This window comes from Mus pahari, chromosome 21, assembly GCF_900095145.1.
Source record: "Mus pahari chromosome 21, PAHARI_EIJ_v1.1, whole genome shotgun sequence".
Lineage (NCBI taxonomy): Eukaryota > Metazoa > Chordata > Mammalia > Rodentia > Muridae > Mus > Mus pahari.
Window position 1 is genome coordinate 7741533 of NC_034610.1, and position 11122 is coordinate 7752654.

Below are 11122 nucleotides of genomic sequence, written 5' to 3' on the forward strand. Positions count from 1 at the left end.
GAGAGAGAGAGAGAGAGAGAGAGGAAAGAGGAAGAAAGAGGGAGAGGGAGAGAAGGAAGGAGGAATAAAGAGAGAGGGAGGAAGTGGGGAGAGGGAAAGGGACCTTCATTTTTAAGGGACACTCATTTATATTGTTATGATATGGGGGATATGGTCCTGGGCACATGCCTTTGATCCATGGCACCGTTCTTTCTCCTAACACACAGGATATCAGAATTTCTGATCCTCATGGTAGTGATATGTTTAACTCTTCATTTCTCTATTAATCAGTCTTATGCAGCCTTCACTAATCCTCACAGACATTCAACACCAAAAGCTGTCTCTAGTAGCAAGGACCTTATTCATATAATCTTTCCCACTTTTAATTTTAGATTAACAAGTATATAATATCTTTTTTATGATCAAATAAGCAAAACTAACACACACATACACACACACACACACACACACACACAAAGAGCCTGCAACTCACAAAGGTTGAGAGGCCCACACTAGACAGTGCCCTCCTCATTGAATAATGAAACCCTCCTCATTGGCTCCCAGGGTGCCTGCTAGTTCTTTGTTTTGGACATCATGGTCCTGGCAGGAGATACAAAATTCACTCAAATAGAGCTATTGAAAACAGTTCCATAAATGGACCATTTCTACAATCCTGCAGAGTTTAAAGAAACCGTAAGATGTGGCAGGGCATCTGGTGGCTTAGTTCAGCCAAAAGTCTTTATTGTGGTGGATCTGAAGGAAGGAAGCCTTTCCCAAAATTCAGAGTGAGTCATGCTAGACAAAGACCTATCTCCTAGGCAGGATATGGCACAACCAACCATGCAGGAAGGGAACAGGAAGGCACAAGAGAACCTTTACACTTCAGCATTGCCCACCCAACTCAAGAGTGGTCAGCACGGCCACTGTTAGCAGAGTCCATGTTGGCAGAGCAGTCACATAAGGCTCAGAGACAGAAACCAAAGAGTGGATAATTTCCACAGGAGAAGCAAGCCAAAACCAAGTGTCCCAGCCTTTCCCAACTCTGAGTCCCCTTCCCACTCAGCCAGCTTAAGAGGCTATGGGCTGCTTTACAATCCTCTTCTGCTCCATGAAGCTCATACCCACAGTGATAGGACGGGACTGAGGACAGTAGGGCTAGCTCATTCTCTCCCTGCTGAATGAATTGTTGTGAATTCCTAGCATCAGAGACTAAGGTCGCCCATGCTCCCTCCTCCTGCAGCTGCTTATTCTAGTGTTTAGAGGCCATTCCTCCATCACCAAGCCCTTACTGCTAGATAAGACATGACCCAATCTCTAAACCCGTAAGTTTTTTTTTTCTTCCTTAAAATGGACTTTTTTTCCGGGGTGATTGTGTCAAACTTCTGTAATATCCTGATCTTAATTATTCTTTCGCAATGTCCCTGTTCAGACCAGGGACTGTTGCTAGAACAATCTGCAGCTGTGCACTCAATCACCACCGAAACTTTGGGGACCCGGCTTTAGTGGGTCTGTACTAGTACCAAATGAGGATGACCTTGCAGAATTCATGGATTTCATTTATCAGTACACCTGATTAAAGGCACATTATAATAAATCAGCCCTGAAACAGATTTGTGCATTCAAATGCAAGGACAAAAAAAAAACAAACAATTGCCAAACAAGAATTACCACTGCATTGCAACATCTCACCTCCACAAGGTATTACAGACTACCACATCTACGAGGTGCCCTTTAACTATTCTGGCAAGCTTTTTCTCTTACACGATAAAAGAAACATGACAACCTGCTTATTGAGAGGTGGGAATGCCTTTGTTTTACTGTTATAATCCTCATAGAATCCATAGCAATTCTATAGTTCAATTTCTGCAAACTAAGATGTCAAATTTAGTCATTTAGAAAGGTAAGTTAAGGAGAATCTGGGGTCTCATGTGGAATACTACAAAACTCTTCTCTGTTTTATTAGTCCCATCGCATGTCATTGCCCTTTAAACATCACAGGTTCAAGAGTACATCTATATGAATCCAGAAAGCATTTCTTCTCACTGTACAAAACACCAGGGCTCAGTTTGCTAGGACATAGAACGACTGATAGACCCTACAGTTGGGTGTTGGTGTGGGTGTGGAGCTGGCTTCTATTTCTGTCATGGCATTACCATGGTTCTACAACTAACCTAATTAAACATCAGTTAGTCTGAGATGGGGAGATGGCTCCATGGTTAAAAGCTTATTGTGCACATATGAATAAATAAGTTCAAATCCCAGCACCCACATCTCCAATGGTCTTCGGACATATTATCCAAGTGTTTGTTTCCAACAGTGCACATACTGAATATATAAATGAATATGTAAGAGGTATAGAGCAGTTACCACATAGCCTACAGAGCAACTGTCTATTAAGTGGGACAGTAATGATAAATATAAGCCAGCTTTGGCAATATGAAATGCACAACTAGTCAAGTATTCTTGCTGAATTATATATGTATATGTATATATATGTATATATATGTGTGTGTATGTATATGTGATATATGTGTATATATGTATGTGCATATGTATGTATATCATATATAGTCTGTAACAACAGTCTTTGTTAAAGTGACATTATTGAGCTTTTCATTAATTCTCTAGTCATTCATTCTACATTCACCAATTTCAGCCTCTCAAGGACATTTTCGATTGAGCGTTCTTTCTCATGCTGGTATGGCATTTTTAATCTCTTTACATGCCTCAAACTTTGTTAGAATCATAACATTTTAGATAATATAACAATGTCAATATAAGAGGGCTTCACCCACCCATCCAAACACAGCAGGAATGCTTCTGCTGTTTATGCAGTTCTTGTTTCAGCCTACTGGTCTATCTGCTCTCCTGTGGTATACCTGTAAGTTCCACATTGGGCTGTATGGAAAATGAATTCTGCCTAACCTTTTAGAAATGTTCTTGTTCTTGGAGCTGGGAAGATGGCTCAGCAGTCAGGAGTGTGTGGTGCTCTTGCAATAAACTAGAGTTTCCCACACTCATAGAGCAGCTGTCTGTTAACTCCAGTTCCAGAGGAACCAATGCCCTCCTCTGGCCTCCATAGGTATCTGAACTCATATGTGTGCATGCATATGCATGTGTGTCAGTTTACAGTGGGTCTTATCTAGATCAGCAAAACTGAGTGGCCAGTGAATACATTGTAGGGAAGTCTTCTCTTATTTTTCCTTCTACACTGTCAAGTTTCTACTAAGTATATGTGGATAAGAATGGAGCCTTTAACCTCCAAGCAATGTACAAGGTAGGCTTTCACGCTGTGGAGAGCCCTCAACCAGAGATGACTGACTAACTAACAAGTGCATAGTGGAGTGAATGGCTTCCTCCTACAATAGAACTTCCCATTGGTACCCCTTCTATCACCAGGACTATACCAGAACTTCTGGCTTCATGTCACTCTCTATCTTTCTGTTTAAATGTCCACTGATGTGCTGTCTGCCTCCACTGAAATCCCAGCTTGGAGAGCTGAGCTATTGATGCTGGTTTGCTATTATTTTGGCAGTAGCCAGTAAGTTTGAAGACTCAGGCAAAATTAGAAAAATGCTTTACAAAGAAAACCATTCTGAGACATATTCAAATAAAAATAGAAGCTCCAAATAGCATCCTTATAATAAAAAAACCTGAAATAACAACTTTTTCCAAAATGAAAACTTCAGTCTAGAGAATGGAACCAATAAATTCTTTAGATTTGTACAGGAAGAAATAGCAATGTCATACAAACTATTCTGCAGAAAAAGCAAAGGACATCAGGCACTTAATAAAAAAATAGTAACAACAATATTATAAGCAAAGAAACTGAATGACCAATGTCATTTATGACCACAGATGCAAAACCCTAAACTACATGCTTTAGTGACACATTTCTTCACATAGCAAGTGAAGCCTTAACGATGTGCCTGCTTAAGCAATACCTACACAATGGCACTACCACTTGACTGCTGGCACGGTTGGAGCAATTTCACAAGGCTCCACCTCTACATGAAGAGCTACCATTAATCAGTGGCTGCTCAGAGATTAAAAGTCAGTCTTCTCCAGGGAGGAGGCCCCTGTTGGGATAACTAATCTGGAGTGACCTGTCCTAAACACATGAATAGATAAGCAATACTAATTAGTTCACCAGGATGTGTGTGTGTGTGTGTGTGTGTGTGTCTACACATATATGTGTGTGTATATATACACATATGGATACACACACATATATATGAATCATGAATTGAAGAGAGTGCAGGAAGAAAAGGAGGAATTAGAAGATGAGAAGGCTAGAAATAATTTAAATATAATATTCATATATAAATTCTCAAAACTGTTAAAAATAAATGCATTGAGATATATCAAAATGACTTCCAAAGCAAGGTAATGTTTAAACGCTGAACCAGTGTTCTCTAAATCACTGGAGTATGTAAGGAGTTTAATATGATTAAATTGATAAATTCAGAAAAAAATTAATATTTCTATTTATAATGAAAATATTTCACCAAACTAAAAACAGAAGGCAATAAATTAATTTCATAAACATTCTTTAATACACACACACACACACACACACACACACACAGATACGCAAACATGGATACGCCCACTCAGACATAGCATAAGTTCATAGGTTGCAAACTCCATTGTGTTTGGATGTACGGCTGAGAGAAGCCAGAGTCTTTGGGGGGACAGATGTTCTATTTAGCAAACTTTTCTGCTAAAAGGAACCGCAAACTTTGGCACAAGCTGATGCCAGGTCTGGTGCAGTGATTGTCAACAATGTTCTAATCCCACCATGCTGCTATGGAAGGCAGTGCTCAAACAAGGCACGGCAAGAGAACCAACTTGAAAGTATTACTGTTGGGACAATTTGGGTGTCAAAGCGACTTCGGTACACATTTCCACATGAGGTACATGTGAACAAAATACCTCAAGAAAGAACATTAAGAGGGCCATTCTCAATTTGGCTTTAGTTGACATTTTCTCTTTTTAAAATGAAGTATGCCATTTTAAATTATGGAAAAAAAATGGAGCAACACTAGGCAATGAAGGTAAGTAAAAGTGCAATACAAAGAAATATAAGAATCATAACAGCGAGTGACAGGATAAAATAAAACGATGCATATGTGTGCATGTGTACATATATGCAAATATATAAAATGTGAAATATAAACAGACTGATATCTATCCATTGTTCTAGAAAGTCACCATCCCGATTACTTATGGTAAGGGAATGGGCATGAGGTGGAAGCCATGCTAACACAGGACATGGCTGTCATTTGTTCCTGTGTCTCTGGTTGGTTGTATGGAAATAAGAATTGATACAAACGCATAGTCTTAGAAATCCCTGCATTACTGTTTGATTTCTTCCCATGGAGCAAATATCCACACAGTGATCCCACAGAGGGCAGCAACAGTATCACTGTCCTCTTTCAACCGTTCCTCAGGTCCTTACAATCCAGTGTTGCTTTACAGTACACATAGTCTTGGCAGTGTCCCTTCACCAACAGAGAGATAGTAACGCCATTCCACAAAGGACTTCGTATTCCAGAGAATTAATCTGCTGCTTCAAGTGAACTGGGGTGGCTTGCACCCACAAACGGTGATGAAGCTGACTCTAACATTCCAGGCTGAGTTTTATAGTGATAACAACTTCTGGAAATGATTTCTGGGCTAAAATATGGAATTAACATTATTATCCTTCTGTGTCCCATTAGACGCTAAATGAATGTTTTTTACACAGATTACAATGGTCACTGGTACCCGGGTAGACTTATAAAAGGAATCATTATCTTGCCACTTTAATATCCTCCTCTGCTTTAGTTCTCTTAAAATCCTTCCAGAGCAGAGATGCATACACCCTTTTCATTCTTTATGCCTCTCCCGGGCTCATGCTGGATGCTAATTGCAGTGCCCTGTTTTATCTGCTGTGGTCTGTGGAGATCACAGGCCTCTCTGTGACTGCTTCTCCATGATGCCAGGCATAAATTGCTATTTATTATTAACATATATAAAGTGCCAGGATTATGGAGGAGACACTTTCCTCGGATGAAAAAGAGACAGCACAAAATAGATGTTTGCATTGTAATTATTGGAGATACCAAGGCGGTTCTTATTCCAGTCTATGCCAGACTGAAACAACAAAACAACAATGTGTTGGGAGAAGGCCAAGCTATAGCTTCTGTGCATTCTCCTATGTAGAGCTGCAATAGCCTGGCCTGGCAAAACATGAGACTCAGAAGTGACTTAGTCACATGACAGTCGTACTTATCATTAGAAACAGATCAGATTGATACATTATAAATGGCTGATGGATGTAGGCTTAGATATTTTAAAAGTCAGTTTAATAAGGGTTCTCAAATGCTTTGGCCTCTCTACTAGCCCACTGTGATGGTTTGTATATCCTTGGGCCAGGGAATAGCACTATTAGAAGGTGTGGCCTTGTTGGATTAGGTGTGTCACTGTGGGTGTGGGTTTTAATACCCTAGTCCTAGCTGCCAGGAAGTCAGTATTATGCTAGCAGCCTTCAAATGAAGATGTAGAACTCACAGATACTCCTATACCAAGCCTGTCTAGATACTACAATGTTTCTGCCTTGATGATAATGAACTGAACCTCTGAACCTATAAACCAGCCCCATTAAATGGTGTCTTTATAAGAGTTGCCTTGGTCATTGTGTCTGTTCATAGCAGTAAAACCCTAAGACACCCACCATCCAAAGGTAGGGGATAAAGGATGGTAAATAGAACAAGGGAATGTGGCTCTGTTTAGAAGTAGTTCTTTGGGGCGATTCCAATCTCCACTGTCAGGATACCAACAGTCCAGTTCAAAGAGTGTCTGTGCAAAGAGATTATTCTAGATTCCAGTTTTAGTTACAGTCTAACAGTAAAGTCAAAGCTCTAGGAGGTTGAAGCAGCTGTCACTTTGCACCTACCAAACTAAGAGGACAATGTATTCATGCTGGTTCTCAGCTCCTTGTTATTCAGGTCATGACCCCAAGCCTAGAGAATGATGCTACCCAAAGTGGGCAGATCTTCACACATCAATTAACATAATTAAAATCACCCCTCACAGGCATTCTCAGAAAGAAGCCCTTCCCCCAAATAATTCTAGGTTGTGTCTAACTGACAATTAAAACTATCATATTATACAAAATTATCTCTAGGTTATATGCATAAGATACATCTAAAACTTAAATAAATACTGCATTTAGAACTGTGTTCCAGACCCAAGAGATCATGTTTCTGTAAAGAGCTCAGAATGCAAAATCACCTGAAAAGGGAACAGTTATAATCCCAATCTCAGATAAGAGATACTCAACCTACACAGTGGCCTCTCTTATACCTCAGTGACTTCCTCCAACAGAATGTAGAAGATTCCCTGGTACTTTCTACTTCCTGGAATAGTGAGCAACCCACAAATCGACTGAGGCTGAGCTGTTCCCAGGCTGTACAGTGTGGGAAAACACAGTAATTTAACCAAGAACCGTCAAAGCATCAGGCAACACATGTGCCTATATGTGTATGTGTGTGCATGTGTGGGGTGTGTGTGTGTGTGTGTGTGTGTGTGTGTGTGTGTGTGTGCATATGCATGTATATGAGCTATAGGAAGGAGAGTAGAACAAGTTTTCCTCTTTCACTTTGGAAATATATACTATACTTTCTTTAAAGACTCTTAATGTCCCTGTTTTGCCATTAAAATCAATAGAGAAAAACAACCAATGGAAAAATACAGCTCTTACATCATATGCTATAGAGATAGCAGTCAGTTAAGGTTCCCGCAGTCCACTGAGCTTGGTTCGGTCCTCAAATGATGGTACTCTTCTGAAATAGTGGGAATTTTAGGAGGTAGAACTCTGTAGGAAGAAGTTGGTCATAAAAAGTGTGACATGAGAGAGATTTTGTCATTCTGATGGCTCTCTCTCTCCTGCCCAGTTGTCATGGTAAGATGGCTCTGGTCCTCCAGGCACTCACACCTGTGCTTGCCCCCACTTCAGGCCCACAGCTGCATGCACATGTGACCATGGAACATCTGGAACCCTCTGGAACCATGATCCAAAATGCATCTTACTTCCTATAGTCAATTACCAAAGGCCTTTTATGCTACATGATATATAACTGCCTGACTCAGAAGTGAACCACGCCTCAGAAGACGGTCCAAACACTTGCTTCTTTTCTCTGGCATGTCTATACCTCCCTGGATTTTCAGACTTATTTTACTGAAAGGAAAATATGAGTGTAAAAGTCATTTTGATAAATGTCATTGTGTCCTTTGAAATGTTTGTATTTTGAATAAGCTTTCTGCCCACAAGAAATAACTTCTCTGTCTTGCTAGAGATAAAAGGTGAAATTTGGGTGTCAGATTTTGCCAGTCTAGTTAAGAAAGGGAACAACTGGAAGTGACGCTGACTTAACTTCTCAACCTGTAAGTGGAAACTTCGAGGGGAAAAAAATCCTCACAGCTATTTACTCTGAAGTCTGTTTCATTTTATTATTTCTTTCTAAAGTTTTCAATTCCACTAACTTGCCTATGAATACAAGGCATTATATGAATTAATCTTTCTAGAACATTGGCATTTTTCACAACCCAGATTTTTCAGGCTACGACCAGAGAAATAAAAACTGGTCACGGTGCAAAGCAATAATGGGAACCGTGGAAAGGCAGTGTTTACATCACAGTAACGAATCTCCCAAGCCAAGCTCCTGCTTTCCATCTGGGACTATGCTTTGCAATCTGAATTTTATCAACATGCTCAGCCCTGTCCAAGCTGCTGGCAGAGACAGTCTGAAGGCAACAGAAAGCAAGTCTGCAGGGGAGGAATGGAGTCTGAACCACATCGGGATGCAGTAGCCACTGCCCATGTTCTTTTCCTAGAGGTTGAAAAGAGCTCATCACACAAAACCATACAAACTTTCCAGGCAAGAATGAGCGTTTTCCATTGCTGACATCAACACGGTCCCTCTCACCAAAGACCATATCTGCCAGGCCCTTGCAGGCAAGAGGCAGCTCATCTCATCTGGTGGATGACGGGAAAGAAAAGAGCACTTCAGATTCAGAAGCCAAAGCAACGCGCCAATGATACAAAACTGTCAGCCCATCTGCTCTTTGGCTCACAGCTTTGTGCCTGTGACTAGTTTTAAATCAAGTTACAGAGGAAATCAGTATGGCAAGATGAGAAAGGGGGAAAGGATTGCATGTAGAAACAGAGGGACAGAAAGGCAAGATTGAAAGGGCCAAAGAAAGCAAGGCAGACAGGTAGAGGTAATGGCCGAGAGAGAGAGAGAGAGACAGACAGACAGACAGACAGACAGACAGACAGACAGACAGACAGACAAGCAAGCATGGGGAGAGACAGAGCAAGGGCTTAGGGACAAAACAAAGAGAGAATCTCAAGTTCTCGCTGGCATCAGTACACAGAAAATGGAGAGCCCCATGTGCTATCAGTGTGCTATCAAGCTGGAAAGTTTTGAAGACGTTAAGAGTCTCCAATTTACACTGATTGGAGACACATTTCATTCTGCGTAAGCAAGCATTCCCTGTGTCGGCAAGCTCTATAAAGACACAGTTCTGGTGAACCTTTCATCCTATTACACATAGTTGACTGTAGCAAGAATGAGGAGTTTGGGGGAATGCGTGGCGAGTGGCAAGAGAGGAAACTGAGTCAGAAACACAGCCTAAAGAGCATATTTTACAGTGAGAGCTGGAGGGCGGTGTTCAGGCCTGAGAGCGAGTTCACTAACGCCACAAGAACACAAACCAGGCATGTTCTCACTGCCGCTCAAACAACGATGCCAGCAGGCTGCTGGACAAGACTTCTCACATGAGAACGAGAAAAGCCAACTACCTGGATTTAAACATTCCAAGAACAGGAGCCTTCCATGGTAAGAACTAGATTTAATTTCTCATCTATATTTGAACACTTCTATAAATGTTATGACAAAATTGGAGAGAGTAGTAAAAATTAACCTATCATCCAATTTAAAAAGAAACACTCTCCATTTCTATTTAATTATTTCATTAATGTACTGCCCAAGTTCGTCACAGGACATCCAGGTTAAGAGAAATCAAATTCCAGGTGTCATGCCATCTCATATATAAAAAAATGTATAAGATGTTGGATTGTTTATCCTGTTGAGTTACTGGAGATTGATTTTGTACTTATTAACTGAATTCCAGGCTGAAGCCCTAACCTGTAGTGCTTTGGGACAACCCATAATCAATGGTGCTTTGGATGTGGCTGTGTTGGGGGATAAGTGCTCAGGAAACAATTATAATTAAATGAGATGTTAAAAGTAGAGCCCTATCCCTTCATGACCAGTGCCCTTACAAGAAAAAGAAGAGAGCAGGGGTGCCCAGGGGAAATGCACGTGCAGACACCATGGGAAGGCTGACCTCTGACATGGAGGGGAGGGGCCACAGCAGAAATAACCTGTCATAATAAAGTAAGACAATTTTTGAAAATATTCATGTTAAGGTGGTTTTACAGCTATAAAATATATCTGATGATTTTTAATTTTTAAAATATTTGCTTATTTTTACATGTATCAGTATATTGCTAGAATGAATCAAAGTGTACTGCACGCATTCCTGGGGGCCATAAAGGCCAAAAGAGGACACTGAATCCCTTGAAACTGGAGTTACAAACTGTTGTGAGCCACCATGTGGATGCTGGGAACAGATCCTTAATCCTCTGTAAGAATAGTAAGTGCTCTTAGCCACTGAGATATCTCTCCAAACTCCTTTTTAAAAAAATCATTATTTAATGCCTCCCTTTTCAAAACAAATATGCAACATACCAAAGAGTATATAAGATATTGAGTAACCTTTAATACCTAAAGTTAAATCGGAAAACCCAAAGAAGTCCATCACTTATCAATCATTCATAACATACTTAAAGCTCTAGGTACTGAAGGAAAAATCAATTTCAATAACTGAATCATAAAATGTCCAAAAAGAAACAGCAATGAGAATCAAACCATTTGAAAGCTGGCAACACTCTTTGACTCATTATTTGTTTAAAACACAATTAACTCCCATCATTGATCATGTACTACTTGTATTACTCTCTTACACAGACACAGACACACAGAGAGAGAGAGAGAGAGAGAGAGAGAGAGAGAGAGAGAGAGAGAGAGAG